The sequence below is a fragment of the Cibotium barometz genome, chromosome 51 (assembly GCF_041138505.1).
Source record: "Cibotium barometz isolate CiBa-2024 chromosome 51, ASM4113850v1, whole genome shotgun sequence".
Classification (NCBI taxonomy): Eukaryota; Viridiplantae; Streptophyta; class Polypodiopsida; order Cyatheales; family Cibotiaceae; genus Cibotium; species Cibotium barometz.
The window spans coordinates 11,669,525-11,696,429 of NC_141096.1; the positions used below are offsets into that span (position 1 = coordinate 11,669,525).

General features: G+C 46.0%; 1 protein-coding gene across 1 annotated transcript in view; it reads left to right on the top strand.

The window, feature by feature from the left end:
• LOC147609323 (putative protein phosphatase 2C 55) overlaps positions 1-26,905 on the top strand; it is a 46,896-nt gene that overhangs the window by 13,519 nt on the left and 6,472 nt on the right. The gene's annotated exons all lie outside the window — the stretch shown is intronic.

The following is a 26,905-nucleotide window of genomic DNA, read 5'->3' on the forward strand; positions in this document are numbered from 1 at the left end:
CGTCACCATCATCTCACCTGGCGAGCCTGCAAAAACCATCATGAGAGCGCGCTGCCAGACCTGCTGTGCCTGTGGGCAATCCCATAAGCAGTGCCGCTGCGACTCCTGTGCATGGCCGCACCGAGGGCCTTTACACAACTTTATAAGACTTTCAACAAACAACATGTCAACTCGAACTTATAGACTTACAAAATTGTAAATAAAAGTAAGACATTGCAATTTGCATATGTCAAACTAAAGTCTGAGACGTGTTAAAACTTCAAATTTTTTTTTTAAAAAAAAAACAGCAGATAAAAAAGTCGTTTTTAAAAACCGAAACGTTTCGTACTTTTAGTGAAGTCTGAACTGTGTTTCATTGCTACTATGGATGGTGCATCTCTTAAAGTAGCAAACAGCTTCTTGCACGAAGTGGTGCTTTATAGCACTTGAATCAAAATACCAATCAGCATGACAATGACAAACAAGAGGTAGGTAGATTAGTGCATGTGATTGTTAAGGCATAGCCATCATATGCAAAATTTGCTTCCTCGGCACTGTCACCTATAGTTGCAGCAAGACCTTGCTACAACTTCTTTTTCTCTCTCTCTTTACGCTTCCTGCATTCCTCAATTACATGACCAAGTTTCCAACAATAGTTGCATCTCTTCTTCTTCTTAGTCTTCTCCTCTTTAGCCTTAGGAGGATCTGAATGGGCTTGTGCTTTGCCCTTAGGTTTAGCACTAGAACCAGCTCCAGATTTTCCTTTGCCATGATAGGAGGTAGCAAAAGCCTGATCTGTATCTATCATGTTGTTTTTGTTGGAACGAGATTGCTCTTCATGTAACAAGAGAGCTACCAAATCATCAATTGTGTACAAATCTGTATTTCTCTTCCTCAAGAGGCGAAGAGTGGTAGCAATATTGATTAACTGCTCTCGCAAATCCTTAACACGGGTGAGAAATTCATCCATAGAATCACCCTCAGTCATATGCTCCAAGTCAAGTTTTTTTCGGAGATAAGCTACATGAGCTTCATTGTGGATCTGATCTAAAGAGGCAAGTATATCCCATGCACTTTTAGACGAAGTATGTTGGATTATATATCATCTCCAGAGGGTCTATTGCATCATTTTCATGCTTGTACTAGCCATTTATGAGGCCTTGCATGTGCATATTTATTTAGGTATTTTTTCCTATTTTTTACTGCTTTTATAGCATTTTTATGCTATTGTGGAGCTGTTTAGCCTGTTACAGCTAGGCGACCAACTCTCTTGGGGAGTATATAAGGGCTTTTCCCCTTTTTTCCATTTCATCTCTTTTTTCCGCATTCTCGAGGTCATTAGCAGCTTCTTCTGCATCTTATCATTGTACAACACCTATGGGCTTCCCTCATGCTCAGTTTTCAGCAATAAATATAAGTTTCCAGCATTTACAGGTCTTGTACCTAGGCCTACATCTGTGTTTCCTATTTGCTTCACTTTCTTTCATGGTATCTAGCAGTAGATGGTAGCGGCAGCAGCAGTAGCGCCCATGCACAGCAGCAGATGGCGGCGGCAGCAGCAGATGGTGGCGGCAGCCTTGTACCCGGCGGCAGCACCTCTACCAGGCGGCGATGGTTGTACCTGGCAACAACGCCCAACAGCGACAGTGCTCCAGGAGATGTGCCCGTGAAGACCATCCGGCCACCTTTCCCCTGCTCTGGACTCCAAGGTGATGCGCCTCACCACCACATGGCTACTTCTTTACGGCTCGCCATCCTTAGCTCTCTTTAAAGAAAAAAGCAAAGGTTGGAATAAATGCATGCTTTTCAAAATATATTAATAATATTTTTAGCAATCAAAGGTTTTAAAACTTTATGACTTTAAAAATCCTTTTTGTCCCCTTTCACACTTGGGCTGGCCACACTTATAGGTTTCCTTTTCACATTCAAACTTGATGCTTGTTCACACGTGTCCATCCCGTGCCCGTGCCCACCTGTTTGTTGTCCAGAGGGAAAAACACAGGGTCATAACATACCCCCCTCTTGAAAAATAGCAAGCGTCCTCGATTGCACTCAATAACACAGGGTCGTAACATAACCCCCTCTTGAAAAATAGCAAGCATCCTCGATTGCACTCAATAACACAGTAAGCATCCAATGAAGAAAGAGTCCCCATATGACCAAAAGCAATGCCCCTCCAGTGCATCTGGGTGATGAAACAATCATCCTGAACAATAAGGCCACACCGTCACATCGAAGTGACAAACAACTCTTGCTTGTTCTTTCAGAACTTGTAGTAAAAGTCTAAAATCAAGTGGAAACACGTAATCTGTGTCAGCCAAAAACAAAACCATGCATCATTCTGCAATGACAAACATATGCATGACACATATATGCTTTCACAAACAATATGCTCCTCAAGATGCTCTACCCACTCTACAATAACAGTCTCAGGGTTGCTCGTAAGCCTTACACCCATGGGTATCCCTGTAGGACCCACGACTAAAGGTACAACATGAGCATATGAAAGCACTCAATTCATCTAAACTATACATCCACTAAGTACTTTCCACATATGTCCCTCTTGATGCTTTACCTGAAGGGAGAGAGTTAGGGTTTCATGTGGGAGACATACACAGAGAAGAAGGGAGAGAGAGAGAGAGACATGTGGGGATAAGTCAACTCACAATATGAGTGTGTGACTCCCCTATCACACATGTTTTGCTCTAGTACACATAGTGCACTTAGTACATTAAAAGTACTAAGTGTACTATGTACTATAAAACTTATGGGCTAGTACACACTATAAGGGTGGGCATAATGCCTTTATCCCAACAACCTCCCACTTAAAGGCAAAGTGCCCTTAAATGAAAGAAAAGAAAAATCAGCATGTACATGATAATATACAAGGCCATATCAAGGCTGAAACTGGCCTCATCCAATGCCCATCAAGTGTCTGCAATGAGCAAACCACTCCGGAGGCAAACTCTTTGTTAACAGATCAGCCGGGTTGTCATCCGTATGAATCTTGACAAGCTGAATTAGCTTGTTCTCTATCACCTCTCTGATGAAGTGATACTTCACATCCACATGCTTCGTCTTTGCATGAAAGAGAGGGTTCTTTGCCAACTGGATGGCACTCTGACTATCACAATGCAACAATGGAATATCCCCTGTATAACCCAAATCAACCACTAACCGAGATAGCCATAATGCCTCCTTGCAAGCCTCTGTGGCTGCAATATACTCGGCCTCTGTAGTAGATAAGGCAGTGCACTTCTGCATCCTGGATATCCATGACATAGCACCTCCTGTGAATGTAAACACATAACCGGTAGTAGACTTCCGGTTACCTGGATGACTGGCATAATCCGAATCCGTGTAACCATGCACTAATGCATCCTGTTTGCCAAAGCAGATGCACATATCCTGTGTGCCCTTCAGGTATCTCATGACACCTTTCACTGCTTCCCAATGCTTCTTGCCAGGTTTGGCCATGTATCTAGTAACCACTCCCACTGCAAATGCAATGTCCAGCCTGGTGGCAACCATGGCATACATGAGACTACCACAAGCTGAAGCATACGGAATCTTGGCCATATCAGCCCTGTCACTATCCGACTGTGGGCTTTCCATAGCATTGAGTTTCACATATGGAGGCAAAGGAGTACTAGTCTTCTTCCCCCCTTCCATATTGAACCTCTGCAAAACTTTGCCAATGTATTCCTTCTGAGACAAATACAACACATGCTGATTTCTGTCCCGAAGTATCCGCATACCCAAAATGTGATTTGCATCACCCAAATCCTTCATATCAAAGGTCTGATGCAGTCTCTTCTTCAAGGCATCCATCTCCTTACGAGATTTCCCGGCAATCAACATATCATCAACATACAAGATGAGGATCAATAGACTGCCATCCAAAGCTTTCTTGGTGTATAAGCAGTGATCTATGTCACTCCTCCTGAAATCCTGGGATTTCATGAATGTATCAAATTTATGATACCATTCCCTTGGTGCCTGTTTGAGCCCATAAAGACTCTTTTTCAGCTTGCATACAAGCTTCTCCTTTCCATTCACTGCATAACCCTCTGGCTGTTGCATATATATCTCCTCATGGAGATCACCGTGAAGAAAAGCAGTCTTCACATCCATCTGAATCAAATCCAGATCATCATGAGCAACCAAAGCTAATAGAGCTCTAAGTGTGGTCATTTTGACCACTGGAGAGAAGATCTCATCAAAGTCCACACCATATTCTTGCTTGAAGCCCTTAGCCACTAACCTGGCTTTGTATCTTGGCTTTGCATCAGGTGCAACTTTGAGCTTGTAAACCCACTTGCATGGCAAAACCTTCTTGCCTGTAGGCAAATGCACCAACTACCATGTTCCATTTTTGTGCAGAGAATCCATCTTTGACTTCATAGCACGCTCCCAAAGAGCCTTGTCTGCCCTCTGTAAAGCCTCCTTATAACAAGACGGCTCCCCACAGTCAGTGAGCATCAAGTAGTCAACCCCTGGAACAAACCTGTCAGGGGGTCTGGAGGGTCTTGTGGACCTCCGTACCCAATGATCATCATTTGCAGGTTGCTGTCCAGCCTGCATATCACCTATTGGTGGCTCCTGTTCCATGCCATAAGTTTGAAAGATTATGCCCGGTATCTCCTCTAACTGTGGGATATCCATAGGGATATCATCTGCCAACTCTGGCTGTCCATTTGGACCATTTTCAGCACCATTTAAGGGCTGGTTTTGATGCTGTAATGGCTGATTTACAGCCCTTGGTTGTTGTCCATGATGTCCATCATCATCAAAGACGACTCTGCCAGGCTCCTGTTGCCTTGCAGGCTCCTTATACATGCATGTTTCATCAAAAATGACATCATTGTTGCGTATAATCTTTCTATTCACTGGATCCCAAAGTCTATACCCCATTTCACCTCTGTCACCATATCCTAGGAATATGCATTTGTGAGACTTAGGATCAAGTTTGATGCGTATTTCCCTGCGTATGTGCACGTACGCAACGCAACCAAACACTCTCAAGTGCTTGTAGGACGGAGGCTTCCCTATCCATACTTCCTCTGGCACTTTCCCACCAAGCCTCGTGTTAGGTGACCTCTATATAAGATGAACGGCTGTCATAACAGCTTCAGCCCAAAAACCATGAGGTAACGTAGCATGTGACAACATAGAACGGACCTTCTCCTGAATGGTCCTGTTCATCCTCTCTGCTGTCCCGTTTTGTGGAGGATCATAAGGAGTAGAGAGCTCTCTCTTGATGCCTTTAGCATCACAAAAGTCCTGAAACTGTTTGGACATATACTCTCCACCATTGTCGGAACGCAAAGCCTTCAGTGTTTTGCAAGTTTGATTCTCAACATGAGCAACAAACTTCTCAAACACTGAGAATGTATCACTCTTCATACGAAGAGGATAAACCCACACCTTGCTTGTGGCATCATCAATAAAAGACACAAAATATTTTGCCCCTCCCAAAGAAAGCTGAGGCATCTCACATACATCTGTATGCACAAGCTCTAACTCAGCATTCTCTGTCCAAGAGCTTTCTTGTGGGGGCACTGGAGTTGCCTGCCATATATACAATGCTCACAAAACTGAAAACTTGAGAACTTTAGAGAAGGCAAGTAACCAAAACGAGACAATTGCTCCATTCCTTTGACACTCATGTGTCCCAACCGGCTATGCCACATAGAGATTTCCGGCAGCTCGGTTGCATTTACATTAGCATGGTGACAAACATTAGCATGCATGAAGTAAAGAGTGTCCACCTTAGAGCCTCTGGCAACAACCAATGAGCCCTTACTAATCTTCCATTTTCCACTACCAAATGTGGTAACATAACCAGCATCATCAAGTTGTCCAGTAGAAAACAGGTTCTTCTTGATCTCAGGCACATGCCTGACATCATGGAGCATAAGCTGTGAGCCATCTGAAAACACAAGCCTCACATCACCTCTGCCAAGAATCTGGCATGCATGGTTGTCACCCAAATAAACTACTCCTTCATTGCCAATAGTATACCTGACAAACAAGTCTCAACAACCTTTGACATGAAAGGAGGCACCTGAATCAATGATCCATGAGTGCATACCATGACCATCTCCTGCATGGAGTGAATGGGCACCAAGTGAAGACATGAATAGGACTTCATCCTCACTGTCACTTGCATGTGACACATTGACTTCTTCAATCTTGACTCCACTATTGACGAGCTGAGTTAGGGAAATACTAACGGGCGGGCACCCAAGTATGGACGGGCAGGCGGCCAAGTGTGGACGTCCGATGACCGGCCAAGAGCCTATAAAAGGGTGGCCAAGGTTAGTTATTGCAACATAGAGAGCCTCGCGAGTTTGTGAGAGAGCTATGGTCTTGGAGCCCGGATCTAGTGCAGACGTGCACCTGCTTTACGTAGCCGAGGCCGGCAGCAGTCTCAAGGCCCGCAAGGGTAGCTTCGTGGCGGTATGGGACGTCGCGAGGAGGAGATTGGTCGGTACGTCAACCTAGTTAGCTCAGCTCGTGGCTCGATGGGGACAGCCAAGATTGTGGGCTTGCCCATGGTTGTCATGGTTGGGAGGTGAGTCAGGACTCAGGCACCCCCTTTGTTGTTTGTTGTTCGTTTGTTTGCAGGATTCGAGTTTCGAACCAAGATCGATCACGAGGGGAGATCCGTGGGGATTTGACAATGGTATTAGAGCATACCTCGTGAACGAGCAAGTCGGTAGGTAGAGAAGAAGAGGTCGAAGAACGGTATGTGTTAAAAAGCGTGCTGTTTTTCTATGCATACTGCAGATTTCAGAATAGTATGTGTTTTTTCTTCATCAAAGAACCCCATGTTGATGGGAGATGGTAGTGTAATAAGGGTCGCTTGCTTTGCAAGGAAGAGGAGTCGTGTGGTGCAGTCGCATGCATTGCAGGAAGAGAAAAAAGAAAAAGCACGTTTGCTTTTCTGGTTCGAACAAGAGAGTGAGATCGCTTTTGAGATGAGGCGCTGCAGGCTGGGACAGGTGTTGCTGGCGTTGGGCTACAGGCGGCTAAAGGCACCTTAGGCTTGCCAAGCCAGGCGGCCAGGCAGCCAAGCTACGTAGGCGCCTAGGCTACGCCAGGTGGGCTGGTGCCCAGGCCAGGCGGGCAGTGCCCAGGCCAGCCGAGGCCTACGCAGGCGCCCAGCCAGGCCCTGTAGGCGGCTCAGCGCAGGTAGCGCATCCGGCTGGCGCAGGCGCACACGCAGGCTGGTGCGAAGGTTCTGGCGCCGGCAGCAGTGACGACAGCAGCGACGACCGGACAACAGGGTTGACGGCAGCACTCCACGTCAGCAGACAGCGCCGGTTAATCCAGGAGGGATGGGAAAAAAAAAGAAAAAACAAGAAAAGCATGTTTTTTGAAGCTTTCGTTTTCTTTTTTGAGTTTAATTTTTTTAAAAAAAAAAGTTTTAAAAGAACTCTCTAAGGTTTCCAAGGTGTTTTATTTTTTTTAAGTAAAGAGAATATATATATATATATATATATATATATATATATATATATTCAAGAAAAAAAAAACACAAAAGCAAAGCAAAAGCTAAGCCTAGCTTTTGGAGATTTTTTGGCTTTTAGGAAACCTTTATAAACCCCCTGAAGTGGGCTTCTTGCCACACATCTCTCAAGTTCTCAAGTTTTCAAGCTCTCAAGCTCTCAAGTTCGCTCGCACTTTTATTGTGCAAAGATCAAATTTTCTCTCCACGTACCCTTTTCACGATGTCGACTCAAGAATGGGAGTTGGAGCCCCTTGTGGAACGCGAAGGCTTGCCGGCTACGGAAGGTACCGATGCCGATCTTTTTGACGATTTTGTGTCAAAATCAGATTTCCAAGAGTTCAAAGTAGCTCTCGAAGCTTCTTCGACGGAACATCAGGCACAAATCGCAGCCCAGATGCAGGCTTTGCAGAACTCCATCGCTCTATTGACCACTACCCTCTCTACTTTCTTGGGTGTGGATACCTTGGCTTCAGCTTTAGGCCCCAATATTACCCCGGAACCGTTCGGAGGTGAGCAAAAGCAGCGCACCAAGGAGATCGTGGACACTTGGCTACATAAGTGGCAAGTTCACTTTCAGTTTCATCCATATGATGATGGAAAGAAGATCCAGTTAGCAGCAGGTTTCCTGTCCGGCAAAGCTTTGCTTTGGTGGAAGGAACTCAACCCTAAGCCAACGACTTGGGCACAATTTGAAGACGTTTTCAAGAAAGAATTCCTCAAGAAAGAGGATGATTACGATGTTGTTGCCCGGTTTTCAGCTTTGACCATGACCTCGCAGCACCTCACTTATGAGGTCTACCTCCAGAAGTTTCGTGACTTACAGATGAAAGCTACAAAGATGGATCCTACTACTCTTTTGGGGTTTTTCGTAGCTGGTTTACCAGACTCGTACCGATTACAGGTTAAAAATAACAAATGTAAAACATTGGATGAGGCCATTCATTCAGCTCGTATCTATGATGATACGATGGTCTCTTCCAAGTCGAAACCCGTTACCGAGCACGGGAACAAGCATAAAAGAAAGTTCTCCGCATCTATGGCTAACATGTCAGAGGGAAAGTCTTCGGACAACCAACCTTCGAAAAGTTCAAGTTCGACACCAACGAAGAAGAAACGACTCCTTCGGGCTTTGAAGCTCAAGAAGGAAGGACGTTGTTTTATCTGCGAAGAAAAAGGACACATGCGTAACGAGTGTCTGAAGCAAAAGGGTACCAAGACAAACGGAGGACCCAAGCCGAAGGCAGCTAACCAGTTGTCTTTGACAGGTACGTCAATTACTTTACTTTCTCGCCCTAGTACTTGTGATGATTGTCTGTTCAATTCTAAGGTATTTGGCTTGCATGATCTTCTCCGAGTTTATGGAGAAGTGAATGGCCATAAAATTCACATTCTTTTAGACCCTGGCAGTTCGCATAACTTTGTTAACTACAAACTTGTGGAGAAATTGAGTCTTGATATGACACTCAGCGACCATACCTATGAGGTACGCCTACCTGCGGGAAGACAAGTTTGGGATCGCAAGGTGGAGATGCTTCCAATCTAGATTCAGGACTACAAAGATACTCTGGAATGCTATGTTATGCATCTGGAAAATGTAGACTTGTTATTAGGGATTGAGTGGTTTAAGACTCTTGAAGTCCAGATAGATTGGTCTAGTCATATTTTTTCTTTTCAGCATAGGGACACCAAGTATAGTATTTTAGATGATTGTATCCATCCCTCTCAGGGACCTCTTGTAAATACAATTGATTTTGGAAATATAATGAATTCTTCTTTGTACACCGCTTTCCATTGTGTATTGATTCCACTTTCTTCTTTTCTCATCCCTTCCATGGATGTAAATGAATTGAGTGTGTTTGAAAGCAAAGAATTACAGAAGATACTTGATTCATTTCAAGATGTATTTTCTAAGGAACTGCCATCGGGTTTACCACCTGAACGGGTAGTAGATCATCGTATTGACTTGATCCCTGGTGCTCATCCTGTCAGTATTCCACCTTATAGGATGAGCCAAGCTGAGGAAGATGAGTTGGCTAAACAACTCGAAGATTATTTGAGGATGGGCCAGATCCGTCCAAGTAAATCACCTTGGGGTGCACCTGTGTTGCTTAGAAGAAAGAAGGACAATACTTCGAACAAGCTGACCATTAAGAACTGTTATCCTCTCCCTAGATCAGATGACCTGATTGACCGGTTAGCAGGAGCGAAATATTTCACGAAGATAGATTTACGTACTGGCTATCACCAGATACGTATTCATGAAAGGCATGTCGAAAGAACCGCCTTTCGGACTAGGTATGGCCATTACGAGTTTCTCGTATTACCTTTTGGGTTAACCAATGCTCCAGCCACTTTCCGGCAAATAATGAACGATCTTTTTCGTGAACATTTGGGGAAATTTGTGGTGGTGTTCCTGGATTATATTTTGATATATAGCCGTACTCTTGAGGATCATGTCAGACACCTCACGATTGTCTTATCTATTTTAAGACAGAATCGACTATATGCTAAGTTGAGTAAATGTGAGTTCTTTATGACCGACATGATTTACTTGGGACACAAGATCACTAGAGATGGATTGAGCATTGACTATGATCGAGTTCAGAAGGTTTTGGATTGGCCTATACCGCGAACAGTGAAACAACTTCGTTCTTTTCTCGGTTTTGTTGTTTTTCTTCGGAAATCTGTACGGGAGTACTCTCAGCTCACACTATCGATGACCGACTTATTGAAAGGTCGTGGACGTAAGTCAAATCAGCCTATCACTTGGAATAACGATTTGGATATGGTCTTCAGACTTTTGAAAGATAAAGTCAAGAAAGCATCTATCCTAGCATTACTTGATCCTAGTCGGCCTTATGTTCTCGAAATTGATGCCAGTGACTGCTATCGGGGCTGCCTTATTTCAAGATGGTAGACCGGTTGCTTTTGAAAGTAAAAAGCTAGACGACACTCAATCTCGTTGGCCAACCCTTGAGAAGGAGCTTTATGCTGTGATTCATGCTCTCAAGGTTTGGAGACATTATTTATATGGCTCCAAGTTTGTGGTATTGACTGATCATCAGTCAATCAAGTATGTGTGTGATGCGGATGATTTGAGAGGAAGGAAAGCTCGTTGGGCAGAGTTAATGTAAGATTTTGATTTTGAGATCCGTTATCGGAAAGGGTCCATGAATAGAATTGCAGATGCGCTTAGTCGGATTAGAGAGGTGAATACATTGTCGTTCACTTTCTACTGACTTATTTCAGTCATTGAGAGGGCTTTGCAGGACTGATAGTTATTTTGGTCCATTTTGGCAGAAGATCCAGGACGGGAGCTCATTGATTGACCAAGACTCGATGACTGAGCAGTCTACCATTCAGGCTGCAGGAGACCAGTGGATGATTCGGAATGGTTTACTATTCCGTAATGGCAAAATTTGTGTACCACAGATCTCGGACATTAGGTCCAAGATTCTAAGGGAGTGTCACGACGCCCCTTCTGCTGGACACCCTGGGGTACACAGGACACTATCATTAGTGAAACACACTTTTTATTGGCCAAAGATGAAAGGGTATGTAGAAGATTATGTTCTCAAGTGTCAGATTTGTCAGGCAAATAAAGCTGAACGCTTTAGACAGGCTGGGTTGTTGCATCCTTTGCAAATCCCAGGTAATAAATGGGAAAGTATTTCCATGGATTTTATTACTGGATTGCCAAGAACACATCAAGGCCACGATTCTATTTGGGTTGTGGTAGATCGCTTGACAAAAATGGCTAGATTTTTACCGACCCGGAAGACTATTATAGCTACGCAATTAGCTCGGCAGTTTATCGAGCAATTGTTTAGACTGTACGGGTTACCACAAGACATAGTCAGTGATAGGGACTCTAAGTTTACGAGTGATTTTTGAAAACTTGTTTTTGAGAAGTTGGAAACAACTTTGAATTTGAGTTCCTCTGATCATCCTCAATCTGATGGCCAGACTGAAAGAGTGAATCAGATTTTGGAGGATATGCTTCGAGCATATGTATCCAAAAGCCAGAGTTCATGGGAGGATTATCTTCCTATGTTAGAATTTACATATAACAGTACTAAGCATACGAGTACAGGTTTTAGTCCTTTCATGCTTATGTATGGTTTTCAACCAAGATCACCTGTTACAGTAGGATTCTCAGGACTTCAGCATGATGCAGCACGTAATTTTTTACAAGATATACAGGAAATGTTACAAGTTGCAAAGGAATCTATTAGAAGTGCTCAAGACCGAGACAGGTGTTATTCTAATAGACATCGTTCACCTAGAGAGTTCTTTGAAGGAACGATGGTGTATTTGCGAGTTCCGAAAGATTCCGAGACTTTACGGACAGGTAGATCTCCGAAATTATCCCCTAGATACTGTGGAACATTTCGTGTTACACGACGGATTGGTTCAGTTGCATATGAATTGGATTTGCCTTCTCATGTGAAAGTTCATCCTGTATTTCATGTCAGTAGACTTAAGGAAGTACTGGGTGGAGCAGATCAGTTAGTTACTCCTCAAGAAATTATAGATGTCCAGGACATGACATTTGTTCCGCACGAACCTGAAAAGATTCTTGGATTTCGTGAACGAAGATTGCGTCATACGCTTATCACGGAATACAAGATCAAGTTGGAGTATCGTGTTGAGGAGGACGCTACATGGGAGACATTGACTTCTCTTCAGAGAGATTACCCTGGCTTTTTAGTGAGCTCAGGAGTGAGCTCTTAGAGGAAGGGGAGTATGTCATGTGCACAGTGTGTATCTACCGTGTGCTATACGCATGCAAGACTAGTTTCGAGGCTTGGGGAAGCTTGGAACTAGGCAGGTTGATTGACGAGCTGAGTTAGGGAAATACTAACGGGCGGGCACCCAAGTATGGACGGGTGGACGGCCAAGTGTGGACGCCCGATGACCGGCCAAGAGCCTATAAAAGGGTGGCCAAGGTTAGTTATTGCAATATAGAGAGTCTCGCGAGTTTGTGAGAGCTCTATGGTCTTGGAGCCTGGTTCTAGTGCAGATGTGCACCTGCTTTACGTAGCCAAGGCTGGCAGCAGTCTCGAGGTCCGCAAGGGCAGCTTCGTGGCGGTATGGGACGTCGCGAGGAGGAGATTGGTCGGTACGTCAACCTAGTTAGCTCAGCTCGTGGCTCGGTGGGGACAGCCAAGATTGTGGGCTTGCCCACGGCTGTCATGGTTGGGAGGTGAGTCAGGCCTGCACCCCCTTTGTTGTTTGTTGTTCGTTTGTTTGCAGGATTCGAGTTTCGAACCAAGATCGATCACGAGGGGAGATCCGTGGGGATTTGACACTGTTCCCCTTCCAAAGTACTGTACAACAGTACTAAGTGCTCACCAATGATGTACCAAACCTGTACCGGCAAGTACAGCAGCTGAAAATGAGCCTTTTCCTCACTCAAATCAATGTACAGCCATGCTAAAACTTGTACAAATTGTACCAAATCTATACCAACAAGTACAGTAGCAATAAATGCTCTCTTGGCTGTCCAAATGAGTGAAAATCAGACCTTGACAGTCCTCACCACTGCATACAACAGTCCCGGACAGAAATTGGGCAAAAGCCCCTTGACTGCAAGTGGATTACTGAGGGTTCAAGGCATAAAAGTCTTCCCTACTACTTTGCCAAGCTCAACAAGCATGAAATCTTGAAAAGCCCCTTGATTCAGATCAATTTCTGATCATGAATGGTACATTAATGCACATGAAGGCATCCAGAGTCTTCACAATGCTTCCCCCTGGCCACATATACATCCAATACATAAAAGCCCCTTGATTTATTGGCACATTGAGTGCTTGACAGGCATCAACACATTGCCCAAAGCATCAAATGCCAGTGCCTGCATGCAAATCAACCCAATTGACACAAAAGCCCTTTGATTTGCACTCCAATTTCCTGCAATTTAGCCCCGAATGTGAGATTGCTCACATCATACAGCATGTATGAATGCCCAATGGCACAATTAGGGCAAAAGCCCCAAATATTGACACCCAATTTCTTGCAAATTGACCTGGAATGTGACCAATGTCACCCAATTGTTGCCAATTGTGCTCAAATGTGAGCCATTAGGACCTGTTCCTGCTCAATTGATGATAATGGACATGCAAATCCCAAAAAATTGAAGCAAATACCTCAAACAATTTTTGATTTCTGTTGCAGAAAAGGGGGGGTGTCGAATTTGCTGACTCGTGTGGCCGAGTTCACAGGCTGCAATGAGCGAACTTTGAGCTACGCATGCGGGAGCTAATGACGAAGAGGTGGTTGCCGGACTAAGTCGTAGACGGCAGGCTGCTGCAAACGCAGGCAGCATGGGAGAACCGGCAACGTGCAGACGAGTAGGGCGACTATACCTTGAAGCCGGCAGCGGCGACTGTGCAGCAAACGGGCAAGGGCTGATGTTGGGAAGTCACAGACGGCGGAGTGGAGGCCGTGACAAAGCACACGGACGGGAGCTGCCAGAAGACGAAACAGTGACACGTTAGCTACCGATTGGAACGGAGCCTCTCCCGCACGGCGCCCGACTCCTCCAGCTGCGCGCGAAACTCCTTGTGCGTGCTCGTGAGGCGCCGCTGCCCTTCCTCCTCGCTCGCCGGCTTCTTGCTGCCGCCCGCTACCACGTGTTTTTGCTCCCAAAGTCCAGCGCTGTCTCCAATGCTCACACGCTCAGGCTGTCGACCTTCAGCCATGCCTACTTGGACACACACCTGCAAGCTACCTGCCTGCGCTTCACCTGTAGCATCTCCAATGCTGGCGTTGACCTCGAGCTGGTTTGCCCTATTCAGCACACAGCAGCGATACACACATGTGCCTTAGCACCTACACAAGCTTCAGCCCAATAGCTCCTGCCCACGTTGCAGCTTACGGTGACCTAGGCTCTGATACCAGTTGAAGGGAGAGAGTTAGGGTTTCATGTGGGAGACATACACAGAGAAGAAGGGAGAGAGAGAGAGAGACATGTGGGGATAAGTCAACTGACAATATGAGTGTGTGACTCCCCTGTCACACATGTTTTGCTCTAGTACACATAGTGCACTTAGTACATTAAAAGTACTAAGTGTACTATGTACTATAAAACTTATGGGCTAGTACACACTATAAGGGTGGTCATAATGCCTTTACCCCAACATTACCCACTCTGCACATGGCCATCCCACAAGAGCCACACTCAGTGATGCATCCATGAACATAATAAAGTACTTGATGTATCATACCAATATACATGCATCTCATCCTGACACATCCAAAGTATTACCCATGTATTCCCAAGGGTACTAGGACTTAATGGCACCAAAATACAATAATACCTCAAAAAGTGTACATGCACAAATAGAGTTCAATCCATATATGAACCAAACCAATCTCTAGGGCTGCTCGCAAGACTTATGCCCTTCATAGAGTCTTGAAGTGTTAGCTCAGGTTGCTACAGACTTTGAGCTCAACCAAACCATGCCATTCCAAAGGAGACCAACTCCACAAATAGCATCATCTCAATATCCAATTGACCGATCCTGTGGTCAAGAACAGCCAGAACCATATGACAAAGATCAATGTCCCAATCTTCCTCAGTCATACCTTAGTTCCAAAGGCAAAAACCATCCATAGTTGCAGTTATAGTTCATGGTGCGGCCGACTGTGAACCGTACCCAACTTTACCATCTCATGTGACTAGTACACAATATCATAGAAGTCCCATAAGCAGATGTACTAGCCTCAGTACCTCGGGTGAATACAAAGATGTCACCAAGCGACACCTAGATAACAACTGAGCATGTTTGTAACAAGGGAGCGGAGGTGCTACCCCCCTCTTGAGCATCAGGCAATGCTCCAGACCCTAGCTCTGCTGAACCTGAATGAACCGTAGCAAGAATCGGCTCCAACTCAAAGGCGTCAAGATAAAGTTGCAATACCTGAGGTGAATCTGCCAAGTCACCCTCCTCCATCCACTTCGCATCCATCAGTGAATAATTCACAAGATAGCGACGGGAAACTTTACCTCGTACCTTTCTTTCCTTATGTGCCAGTATCTGCTCGAGAATAAGAACCTCATCAAGTTCCTCCACTTCCATCTGAGCCTCATCTGATACATCCATAGGCACCCAAAACGTGCTTGCACTCCACCCAAGTGGTAAGCACAAGTCCCAATGAAGCATAGTAGATCACCATTGCTAAACATAGAAAGAAGCTGCCTTCCGAACCCATGAAGTCTCCGTGAAGATACCACTGGTGACAAAGTGTTGAAAGCCAAAGCCTTCAACCCATCTCTTGCACCATAACTCTTCAACTGCTTCTTGTTCCTGGCCACTATTTCTTGTCCTTGGTGTCTTTTCTCCTAAGCTTCAAAGACACATAACCCTGCACTGCCTTTTCACTTTCCTCATGTTGAAGCTTTTGATGTGACAACCACGGGCTTGCCTCCTTGAAAAAGTCCACGATATCCCGGCGATAGAACCATGAAACCGGCCTTCATAAATCTGACGGGCGGTGGAACAAACACTTGCACACAAAACACTTCATCACCCATGAGAACCTGGAAAAGGAAAACAAACAGAGGAGCTAGAATGCTCCTGCAAATAGTACAAGGACACCGATTGACCCCAAAACGCAGTGGCGCCCCTTGCGGTATTTCTTTACTTGATCAAATAAGAGTACAAAGTACAACTTGTCGAATCCTTTACCAATAGGATCCCTTATAGCTTTTCACCCAGGACTTTCCAAATAAGAACTCTCGTTACTACAGCAAAGCATTCCATAGAGAAGGCACACTTGTACGACACCTCCCTGCTTGAAAAGGTCTTCTCCATCTCAATCATGGATCCCGCAACCCTTTCCCAAACAACAGTAAGGCTGAACCAAACCATATGTCCTTCCTATAGTCACAGCTTGCATGTAACCTCGAGAAACTCATGAAACCAAAGACCTGTATCTGATAAACCATAGACCTGTATCCCATAAACCAGAGGCCTGTTTCTTTGATACCAAAGTCCTGTTTCTTCTCGAAAGACCAATGTCCTGTTTCCATGACAGATAAATCCACATATATGCACCATCCAATCATGATGCCATAAACCCATAGACCTGCTTCTATCATGCTAGTCTAAACTTGTCCAGTCTGGCTGTGGAGATGCCTCAGCGATGCGGTCTGCTCCATGATGCAAGAAAACCCGCCTGGCTGTCACATACAAGTAATCTGCTCCACGTCCACCAGTATACCTGGCCAAATTCACTACTGTGTGCCCATCCTCTGCACCGCTTTCCCACACCTGGCGTCCACCTAACTGTCCAACTGACTGTTTGACTGGCTGACGTTTGCCTGGCTGCCCACCTATCTGGTTGATGGTTGCTGGTAGCCTGTTTGGTGTCCAGTTGCTTGCAACAACCCATCTGGCGCCTAGAGCTACTCACAGCCTGCCTGACAGCGCCCAGCAGCAACTAGTGGCAGGAGTAGCAACATCACCCTGTGGTGGCAGCAGTTGCGGCATCATCATCAGCAGCGGCAACAGGATCAGCAGCAGTAGCGGCGGGGGCGGCTGTACTTGGCGGCGGCAGCAGCAGCAGCAACACCTGGCGGTAGCAGCACATCAGGCGACAGTAGCAACAGATGGTAGCGGCAGCAGCAGCAGCGCCCATGCACAGCAGCAGATGGCGGCGGCAGTAGCAGATGGTGGTGGCAGCCTTATACCCGACGGCAGCACCTCTACCAGGCGGCGATGGCTGTACCTGGCGACAACGCCCAACAGCGACAGTGCTCTGGGAGATGTGCCCGTGAAGACCATCCGGCCACCTTCCCCCTGCTCTCGACTCCAAGGTGATGCGCCTCACCATCACACGGCTACTTCCTCACGGCTCGCCATCTTCGCCCTCTTTATAGAAACAATGCGCTTTTCAAAAAAAAAACGTCAAAAAGCAAAGGTTGGAATAAACGCATGCTTTTCAAAATATAGTAATAATATTTTTAGCAATCAAAGGTTTAAAAACCTTATGACTTTAAAAATCCTTTTTGTCCCCTCTCACACTTGGGCTGGCCACACTTATAGGTTTCCTTTTCACATTCAAACTTGATGCTTGTTCACACGTGTCCATCCCGTGCCCGTGCCCGTGCCTGTGCCAGTGCCCACCTGCTTGTTGTCCAGAGGGAAAAACACAGGGTCGTAACAAATACCATCCTCGGTAAGGCGGTGATGATATCTCCCTCATGTGATGTATTGAGAGTATGAGACCTTTTAGAGAAACCCCTCTACGTTTAAAATTTTTCCAATCTATTCAGTCTACCAAACCGCAAAGCTGCCTAGTACACTAGACGTCTCTTACACTTTTGTAAACCCAAGGGAGTGTCAGAATATGCAGCGGAGATGATGACAAAATCTGAGAACACGAGCAATTGCACTGCAAAAAATACAGCAATGGAGAAGGAGAGAGAGAGAGGCGTGCAACTCTGCTCTATATACACAAGAAAATCTTGAATATATGATACAACAAGTGGGGGGCCATGGGGCCATTTTATATGGCCCCATATGTGCAGTCGGCCAGCAGTAGGACAGCCGACAGCACTTGTGTAGACACCCGACTACAATGTCTCTAGTCGGCTAGGATGTGTGAAGTCGGCCAGCAGTAGAGAGACAAAGAGCAGTCGGCGAGTGTGAGAGCACACCATATTGCAGTCGGCCAGCATACAGAGGTAGCCGACATGCACAAGACAACCTCCTAGAACAGAAAAATGGGGAAAAATATGGAGAGTGGGGAAAAATGAGAAAACACCTAATCCGGGCGGGCACACCCATAACAGAGGTCCTGGTGTATATGTACAGACAGGAGACGACTTCTAACACCCCCTCTTAGCTCCTAGATGTGGAACCAACCCCAGGGAGCTGGAGTGCTGCCGGAGCATAGCCTGAGGTAGAGACTTCGTGAAGAGGTCCGCCGCATTGTCCTCCGTCGAACAATAAAGTAGCAAGATGTCACCAGCCAAGATCTTCTCACGTACAAAGTGATATTGTATCTCTATGTGCTTGGTTTGGGCATGAAAGGCCGGGATTCGAGCAATAGCTATACAGCTCTGGTTATCGCACTGGATGACGGTGGGCTCCTTCTGTGGAAACCCAATTTCGCCAAGCAACCTCTGCAGCCACACAACCTCGCAAGTAGCACCACAAGCAGCCCAGTACTCTGCCTCTGTCGATGATAAGGTAATAGTTGGTTGCCTCTTACTGCTCCAAGAAATTGCTCCTGAGCCGAGGGTAAAACTGGAACCTGAAGTAGATCTCCTCGTGTTTTGATCTCCGTCCCACCAATCTGAGTCACTCCAACCTTGGGGTCGGACTCCATCCATCAATCCCCCTCCTGTGTAGAAGAGTCCAAGATCCTTCGTACTCTGCAGATACCGCAAGATCCGCAATCGTGCGTCCCAATGAGACTTCAACAGCGTCTGCATGAATGAGCTCAACAGTCCCACAGAAAAGCTCAAGTCCAATCTGGTGTTCAGCAACCAGATCAATGAACCAACGAACTTTCGATACTGAGAGGCATCAACTGGCTCACAAGGATCATTCACTATCAACTTTGTGTTCGGGTCCATCGGCGAGGTAATAGGCTTGCAGTTCTCCATCCCAAAGGCCTCAAGCAACTCATGAACATACCGCTATTGAGAGACAAAAAACCCCCTCTGGGTTTGCCAGATCTCCAATCCCAAGAAGAAGTGGAGTAAGCCTAAGTCGGCGCTCATCTCAAACTTCTTTGACAAGGCAGCCTTCGTCACTCCAATGTGCTCCACATGACCGTTGGTGAGAATGAGATCATCCACATAAAGGATGATTATTGTAACCATGCTGCGTTCCTGAAAAGATACAGGTTGGGATCTGCAACTGATCTCTGAAATCCAGTCCGGAGAAAGAAGGAATCACTCTTCTGATTCCAAGCCCTGGGAGCCTGTTTGAGACCATACAAGGCCTTCCGTAACCTGTAAACCATCCCTTCTGATCCTAGAACCACAAAGCCGGGAGGTTGCTCAACATACACCTCCTCCTACAGGTCAGCATTAAGGAACGCAGATTTGACATCCATGTGATACACAGGCCACCTCTGAGAAGAAGCAAGGGCAAGAATGGTCCAAATCGTGGTCATTCTCGCTGTCGGTGCAAAGGTATCCTCATAGTCGATGCCTGGCCCGTTGAGCATAACCCTTAGCCACGAGCCTGGCTTTGTGTTTGTCCACCGATCCATTTGACGCATATTTGGTCTTAAAGACCCATTTGACACCAATGACTGACCGTTTTGACGGCCTCGAAACCAACTCCCAAGTGTTGTTCTTCTCGATGGCATCCAGTTCCACTTGCATGGCCTTCCTCCAAGTATCCTGTGCAAGGGCTTCCTTGACGGAAGTGGGCTCTTTGTCCCGCATGATACGAGACATCAAAACATAGTTTACCTATGAAAGCTCCGCTGAATGACTTTTGTCACGGACTATGTGCGATCTACATCCCTACTGACAACAATCTCATTCCTCTCTGGATCAAACAATCTATATCCCTTGGAAAAAGAGTTATATCCCACAAATATAAGCTTTTGGGACTTGGAGTCGAGCTTCCCCCTCTGCTTCTTCGGAATGTGTACATACGCATCGCTCCCAAACACACGGAAGTTGGAGACATCAGGTTTCTTGCCAAAGTATGCCTCAAAGGGAGTCATGTTAGGTACTGAAGTCGTCGGAGACCGGTTGAGAATATGGACAGCCGTAACCACAGCCTCTCCCCAAAGTGGACGAGGAAGATCACGATGCTCCAGAATCGTCCTCGCCATCTCCACCACAGTCCTGTTCTTGCGTTCTACCACTCCATTCTCTGAAGGCGAATGTGTATTGGCCAATTTCCTCTTGACGAAAGCATTTGAAGAGAATTCACCTCCTTTGTCAGCCTTGAGAGTCTTTAACTGCAATCCAGACTCTTTCTCCACCATCACATGCGAATCCTTGAATCGAGCAAAAGCTTGGTCCTTTTGAGAAAGAAAATAGACCCATGTGAATCTGGAACAATCATCAACAAGTAGCATGAAATATAGAGATCCTCCTAAGGATGGTGTCTGCATAGGTCCACACAAGTCAGTGTGAACCAACTCCAATGGTTTCGAAGCCCACCTAGAAGCCTGCTTCGGAAAGGATTCCCTGTGCTGCTTACCACGTATGCAAGAACTGCAACGTCCTTGCCTGCTGCCAACATCTTGCAAGTCAACCACCATTTGGTCCCGAAAATCTTGTCGCAGCGCATCCACATTTAAGTGGCCAAACCGAAAGTGCCACAAGTCACCAACCTGAGAACCTGTCAATGACGAGAGTGCGGAGAGTTTGTAGATACCATTCTTCACAGTGCCTTCCCAAACAACCTAGCCAGTCTTTCGGTCCCTTAGAGCAACTGAATGCTCCTCAAATTCCACCCGGAAGCCAATCTTTGGTCCCTTAGAGCAACTGAATGCTCCTCAAATTCCACCCGGAAGCCAATCTTGCATACCTCATGCACTGACAATAGATGAAAACCAAGTGTTGGGACGTAAAGAACTGAATGCTCCTCAAATTCCACCCGGAAGCCAATCTTGCATACCTCATGCACTGACAATAGATGAAAACCAAGTGTTGGGACGTAAAGAACATGAGAGGAATGCTTACCCCCCTTGCCGTCAGGAATGCTCCTCAAATTCCACCCGGAAGCCAATCTTGCATACCTCATGCACTGACAATAGATGAAAACCAAGTGTTGGGACGTAAAGAACATGAGAGGAATGCTTACCCCCCTTGCCGTCAGGAATAATCTCCCTCCGGCTAGGAATAATCTCCCTCCGGCTCTCACTGTGTATCGGAATTGTGGAGTTGTCGCCAATGAAAATGCGACCTGACTGCCATTTCAGATCCAAAAAGAAGTCACGAGAAGGAGTCATGTGCCTGGAAGCACCATTGTCAAGAATCCACTCTCGGGTAGCCTTTGCGGTGAAGCCAACTGCCTCCTCGCTCGAAGAAGAGAAGCATTTGAGTCCATCATCTCTAAGTGCACAAAGGCTGGAGTCTTTGCAGCTGAAGCTGAAGAATCAACACTCTTCCCAGTCCGCTTAGGACACTTCCTCCAATAGTGGCCTTTCTCGCCACAATCATTGCAGGTCCTCTCGGCCTTCAGTATCTCTCGGTTTGCATCAGACTTCTTCTCAGAAGACTTCTTCGATGAAGCCTTTCCTTTGCCCTTCTTGTTGTTATTCCGGCCTTTGGACCGTTGGCCAGTTAAGGCCTCCAAACCTCCGCCCTGTGGAGGGTTCGTGAATCTTTCCTCCTAGTCCAAGACCATGGGCACAAGCTCCTCCCATGTGATGGTGCTGAGCCTGCCACCCAGTGGTAATCAAAGAAGAGTAGAAAGCTGAGTACTGAGAAGGCAAATGCGACAGCAACGTGATGGCCATATCCTCCGATGATATCTCCTTCCCAACCTGAAGAACTTCCTGCTAAAGAGCCTGCAGCTTGTTAATGTGCTCCCGCATTGTCGATGACTTTGTAGGATTCATAACCCGCATTTGTTCTTCCAAGGAAATCCTCTTCATGGGTGATACCCTATTATAAAGAGAAGCCAAATGCTACCATATACCTCTGGTCAGCATCATATGCTTTATATGATTGATTACCTGCGGTGTGCAGTTGAGGAAGATGAAAGAACAGACCCTGGCATTGACAGGATCCCACAACTGTGCCTGTGCTTGTGCCTCGCGGTCCTTCTGAATCGAGGGTAACTCTCCTTCCTCTACCTCCGGCCGTGGAACCCCAACAACAATGAAATCAACAAGGTCATAAGACTCCAGAACAGATTCCATCATTACCTTCCAAATGCCGTAGTTATTCCCGTCCAATTGACGGTCCACTGGGAACGTGGGGAGTGTCGGGATCTTCACATGCTTCTTAGCCATCTCAAGTAAATCTGCCATTGCGGGGATGTAATTGAAAAGGGTCGGTGGGTGGGAAAAAAGAACTTCTTAAACCTGCAAGTGGCTGTCCAACAAATCAGCCTGCCTTCCTCTTTCTTCTCCTCTTCCCGAACAGTCCAAAACAGTCCACCAATCAGTAACAAAACAGTCCCCCTCTTGCTCACACAATTCCCAAGGTCTATCAAGAGCCTAGAGCTCTGATACCATGTCAGAATATGTAGCGGAGATGATGACAAAATCTGAGAACACGAGCAAGTGCACTGCAGAAAATACAGCAATGGAGAAGGGGAGAGAGAGGCGTGTAACTCTGCTCTATATACACAAAAAAATCTCGAATATATGATACAACAAGTGGGGGGCCATGGGGCCATTTTATATGGCCCCATATGTGCAGTCGGCCAGCAGTAGGACAGCCAACAGCACCTGTGTAGACACTTGACTGCAATGTCTCTAGCCGGCCAGCATGTGTGAAGTCGGCCAGCATTGGAGAGACCCAAAGAGCAATCGGCCAGCATATAGAGGTAGCCGACATGCACAGGGCAGCCTCCCACAGCATAAAAATAGGAAAAAATATGGAGTGGGGGGGAAAATGAGAAAACACCTAATCCGGGCGCGCACACCCACAACAGAGGCCCTGGTGTATATGTACAGACAGGAGATGACTTCTAACAGGGAGTTCCTAAATCGCTTCATTACACTGTACCTTTGTTGTGGGAAGGGTGCGCCATGCACTACCATAGGGTGGATGAGAGAGTAAAAAAGGAACGTGCCTAGTGCGAGCTTGTTAAAAATAAAAGTCGGCCCGAGTGCAATAGCAACTTCTTGCTAACATAGTTGTTTCTCGTACTGGTACGAACCCATTCGTACCGTACGGTACGAGTTGTTCTCCCCCCCCCTCCCAAAAAAAAAACTTTGAAAAAAAATTTCCAAATGCTTAAAAAAATATAGAAACCTTGCTTAACGAAGATCCCAAATGCTTGCAATACTTTTTTTCGAGAATTTTTTTTTTCCGAGAAAAATGCCTGCAATACTTGGCAACTTTCGTGTCCACTTAGTATTCCATATGGGGTTGTTGAGAGACCTAAAAAATCTGGCAAGGTAGATTGGTAGTGTACACTTGATTGGTAGAATGAAAGAATCTTGCTACATCACTTGGAGATCCTGTTGGGGTAAAGGCATTATGCCCACCCTTGTAGTGCGTACAAGCCCATAAGTTTTATAGTACATAGTACACTTAGTACTTTTAATGTACTAAGTGCACTATGTGTACTAGAGCAAATATACATGTGTGATAGGGGAGTCACACACTCATACTTTGAGTTGACTTATCCCCACAACTCTCTCTCTCTCTCCCTCCTTCTCTCTGTGTACGTCTCCCACATGAAACCCTAACTCTATAGCTGAGCTTTCATAGCTCCTTCAACTGGTATCAGAGCTTTGGCTACAGGAGATCCCTGTGGTAGAGAGTGGTAGGGTTTCTACATCGAAAAGCACTGGTTTTAGGGTTACGAATTTGACTACTGTGCTGACTGCGACAAGCTGACTGTGGAGGTAGTAGCTTTCGCTTCACACACACCATACTCCAGTGCAGGGCAGCGCGCAGCATGGCCGCAGCGTTCTTCCTCTTCCTTCATTGGTCGCTGGTCGCCTGTGTGCAGAACTGGTCGGCGGGGATCAGCCAGTTGCAGCCGAGAGTAATCGCGAAGGGTAGTGTCGGAGAGCTCACTGAAGCTGGTTTCCCAGGCACCCGGTTTGGTCTCTCGGTTACCAAGACCAGGCGCACGGTCATGTGATGCTAGGTTCCGAGCCTCCGTCCAGTCGGCGACATAGGTAGAGACACGCTGTCGAAACTTCTGCCGGAACTCCCGCCGGAACTTCTGCCGGAACTCTGGTCACGCTTGGAACTTGTAGTGGTTGATGACGGCCGTCGACGGCTTGACCCTCCACGTTCTGAACTTCGGAACGAGACGGAAATGGTGAACTGCGTTGACAAGGCTATCGGCCACGGCAGCGAGCTTGACGGCCGATTTGTGCTAGGAGGAGGCATCGGCAGAATCTAGACTCAAGCTCGTCCGGCGACATCTACTGCACCAATACAGCAGTTTTCAGGCAGCAACAGCATCAGTAAATTCGACGCCCACCTGCACGATCCAGAGACTGTACCTGGCAGTTTTTTTTTCAGACTGCAGCAGCATCAGCACGACCCCCCCTCTTTCCTGTAACAATAGAAATTTTCAGAGGTACTTGCTTCAAATTTTTTTTTGGGATTTGCAGTTGAGCAGGTACAATTATCAATTGAGCAGGTACAGGTGCCAAATTGCTCAAATTTTGAGCAAAATTGGCAAAATTGGGTGACATTGGTCACATTCAGGATCAATTTGCAGGAAATTGGATGTCAAAATTTGGGGCTTTTGATGTAATTGTGCCATTGGGCATTCATACATGCTGTATGATGTGAGCAATCTCACTTTTGGGGCAAAATTGCAGGAAATTGGAGTGCAAATCAAAGGGCTTTTGTGCCGATTGGGTTGATTTGCATGCAGGCACTGGCATTTGATGCTTTGGGCAATGTGTTGATGCCTTTCAAGCACTCAATGTGCCTGTAAATCAAAGGGCTTTTCAAGATTTTATGCTTGTTGAGCTTGGCAAAGCAGGAGGGAAGACTTTTATGCCTTGAATCCTCAGAAATCCACTTGCAGACAAGGGGCTTTTGCCCAATTTCTGTTCGGGACTGTTGTATGCAGTGGTGGGGACTGTAAAAGTCTGATTTTCACTCATTTGGACAGCCAAGAGAGCATTTATTGTTGTTGTACTTGCTGGTACAGATTTGGTACAACTTTGTATAAGTTTTGGCATGACTGTACATTGATTTGAGTGAGGAAAAGGCTCATTTTCAGCTGCTGTACTTGCCGGTACAGATTTGGTACATCATTGGTGAGCACTTAGTACTGTTGTACAATACTTTGGAAGGGGAACAGAGCACATTTAAGGTGCTGTCCTAAATCTGCAGCAACCAGATTTTGGTGATTTTATCACATACAGTGGGAGTAGAGTTGCATTTGTGCTTCCGCAGTGGGAGATAAACTTTGAGAGAACAACTGCTAATAATGTGTTGCTCCAGAAGAAGCAGCACAAGCCCATCAAAGAAAGCGGTGTAATGCCCGCTTCTCTTACTGCTGAAGAATGGGAAGATATGGATGAGCTGGCAAGATCTACTATCATGTTGTCTGTGTGAGACTCTTTACTTTTTAGCATTCGTGAAGAGAAGACAGCTTGGGAAATGTGGCAAAGATTGCAGGACTTGTATGCCCAGCAAAGTGCCTCAAGCAAAGTGTATTGGTTGAAGAAACTCATAGGTCTTCAAATGAAGGAAGGGGCGTCTATGACAGCCCATCTAAATGAGTTTAATGGTGTTGTTAGCCAGGTCATCAATCAAAAGTTGGCAATGGACGATGAGTTCAAAGCCACCTTTCTCTTATGCACTTTGCCAGAGAGTTGGGACACATTTAGGACAACCACTAGCAATTCGAATGCTATGCTGTCATATGCAGATGTGGAGGGTGCTCTCCTTCAAGAGGAGATGAACAGGAAGAACAACTCTGTTGGAAAGTCCAATGCAATGAATGCATGTGGGAGATCCCAGCAAAGGGGTAAAAGCCAAGAACGGGGAAGGAGCAAGTCCCGCTCCAAAAAGGACTTGGAATGCCATTATTGTGGCAAGAAGGGACATATCAAAAAGCAATGCTACAAATGGAAGAATGATCAAAAGGAAAAGGGCAAAGGGAAGGACAAAGACAAAGATGAAGCCAAAGATGCAAAGCCAAAGGGCAAAAGTGGAGTCAAGATTGAAGAAGTCAATGTGTCACATGCAGGTGACAGTGAGGATGAAGTCCTATTCACGTCTTCACTTGATGCCCATTCACTTCTTGCAGGAGATGGTCATGGTATGCACTCATGGATCATTGATTCAGGTGCCTCCTTTCATGTCACAGGTTGCAGAGACTTGTTTGTCAGGTATACTACAGGCAATGAAGGAGTAGTTTATTTGGGTGACAACCATGCATGCAAGATTCTTGGCAGAGGTGATGTGAGGCTTGTGTTTTCAGATGGCTCACAGCTTATGCTCCATGATGTCAGGCATGTGCCTGAGATCAAGAAGAACCTGCTTTCTACTGGACAGCTTGATGATGCTGATTATGTTACTACATTTGGTCGTGGAAAGTGGAAAATTAGTAAGGGCTCAGGGTTGTTGCCAGAGGCTCTAAGGTGGACACTCTTTACTTCATGCATACTGGTGTTTGTCACCATGCTAATGTAAATGCAACCGATCTGCCAGAAATCTCTATGTGGCATAGCCGGTTGGGACACATGAGTGTCAAAGGAATGGAGCAATTATCTCGTTTTGGTTACTTGCCTTCTCTAAAGTTCTCAAGTTTTCAGTTTTGT